The following is a 2500-nucleotide window of genomic DNA, read 5'->3' as shown; positions in this document are numbered from 1 at the left end:
ATTTACTAACAGTTAATTTATGGACCCTTATTGTACAGTGTTACCGGAACTTTTAAATATTTCTGAAACAGTCTCATTTTTCCTCTGATGATCATAAATGACATGTAACACCTTTAAACCATATCTTAGTATTTATTAGCAATGAACGTTGATTTAAAAGTCACCTCATTTAAAAACTGATTTCTTAAATGACATTATTATCTGATCCAAGTCACTTTGGGAGCAGCAGCTAACTCGAACTTTCAGATTTTCCGACTTGATTTCACGTGAACAAACCGAAATCTTTAAAAAAAACTTTCCAAACCCGGAAGTTCCATCGATTTCGACTGACACGTGAATGCAGCATCTCTTATAAGGGCTTTTTTGATTGGCCTGCTGGGAGGAAACCCGCTTATCTTAGCCCGCAGCTTATTGGACAACAGACAATTCTGTTTCCTGATTGGAGGAAGAAAAGCAAAAAAAAAATGCAGTGACTTGTTTTTGATTGGTTCGTGAGATTTCGAGGCCTTTGATTGGCCGATGACATAGCAGCAGCCTAATTAACATACTCTGACATCATCATTTTACCCACAATCCCTCAGTGCGTCCTTGGACCTGTTTAAAGATTCTGGTATCAACATGCTGGTTAAAGTCTCTACGAGGAACTTTTAAATATTTCTGAAACAGTCTCATTTCTCCTCTGATGATCATAAAACATGTAACAGCAAACCAGACCATCAGTGCAAAGAATGCTTTTTGTATATAGTTGTTCTTAATGCCTTTGTCATAACAACGGCTGGCGTGGTAAAAACATTACCGCTTTTGTCCAAAGGGGGCGCTAGAATTAACACACACTGAAAGTTCCTCGGAGCAGCTTTAACTAAACAGTGGGCTGGTTAGCAAATGAAATGTTACATAATGTTGCTTTAATGCTAGACGACAGTTGAACATGTTTACACTTCATACTAAACCATGAGCCTATGCAAATAACTTTCATTCAGGAAGTGGGAAAGGAACCCGTTCGATGGCGGATATGACGCCATATTATATGTTGCTGTGTTTACGTTATTGTCTCAGCCCTAGTTTCTGTAAACTGTTAATGAAATGTTAGATTTTAGAAATGACTCTTTAAAGGTGCAGTGAGTGATTCTGGAGAACTCTTGTTCGTCTAAATCAGTGAATATCTCCTCATGATCTGCTACCTGTCTGTACTGTGTGCGCATAAAACAATCCAGAGTTAATACACAGCCTAGGTTCTGTAAACTGGTATGTAAACAAAGGTGGCCCACTGTAGTCAGTAACATGCCTGTTTACAGAGCCTGGGCTGTGTATTAACCCTGTTTACAGAGCCTAGGCTGTGTATTAACCCTGTTTACAGAGCCTGGGCTGTGTATTAACCCTGTTTTTTTCAGCACACAGTACAGACAGGTAGCAGATTGTGAGGTGATATATGAAAAGTGATTTTGACAACAAGGTTTCCCCAGAACCACTGACTGCACCTTTAACCTGTGTGTTGATACCAGCTATCAGGATGACTGGGGAACATGTCCATGATACTTTGACCTTTAAAGGTGTAGGCAGTGATTCTGGAGAACACTCGTTGTCAAAATCACTTTTTGTCAAAATCAGTGAATATCTCCTCATGATCCGCTACCTGTCTGTACTGTGTGAATATCTCCTCATGATCCACTACCTGTCTGTACTGTGTGTGAGCTGAAATAATCCAGTGTTAATACACAGCCTAGGCTCTGTAAACGGGAATGTAAACAAAAGGGCCCACCATAGCTAGCAACATGCCAGTTTACAGAGCCTAGGCTGTGTATTACCAGATGTTTGTTCAGCGCACACACAGCACAGACAGGTAGAGGATCATGAGGAGATATTCACACAGTACAGACAGGTAGTGGATCATGAGGAGATATTCACACAGTACAGACAGGTAGTGGATCATGAGGAGATATTCACACAGTACAGACAGGTAGTGGATCATGAGGAGATATTCACTCAGTACAGACAGGTAGTGGATCATGAGGAGATATTCACACAGTACAGACAGGTAGTGGATCATGAGGAGATATTCACACAGTACAGACAGGTAGTGGATCATGAGGAGATATTCACACAGTACAGACAGGTAGTGGATCATGAGGAGATATTCACACAGTACAGACAGGTAGTGGATCATGAGGAGATATTCACACAGTACAGACAGGTAGTGGATCATGAGGAGATATTCACTGATTCTCCAGAATCACTGACTGCACCTTTAACTCGTATGCAAATCTTAACGAGCAGCTTTGGACCGTTTGTGATTCTGTGTTCTGAGCATGAGGATAATCCTGGAATGATTTTCTATTTTTATAAAAGCTGAAAGTGCAAAAGGCTCCGTGACATCGCTGGCGTTATTATTATTATTATTATTATTATTATTATTATTATTATTATTATTATTATTATTATTATTATTATTATTATTATTATTATTATTATTATTATTGTTATTATTATTATTATTATTATT

This window comes from Ammodytes marinus (genome assembly GCF_949987685.1).
Source record: "Ammodytes marinus genome assembly, chromosome: 7".
In the NCBI taxonomy this organism is placed as follows: domain Eukaryota; kingdom Metazoa; phylum Chordata; class Actinopteri; order Uranoscopiformes; family Ammodytidae; genus Ammodytes; species Ammodytes marinus.
The sequence above is the reverse complement of the archived record's forward strand: the minus strand, read 5'-3'. Positions refer to the sequence as shown.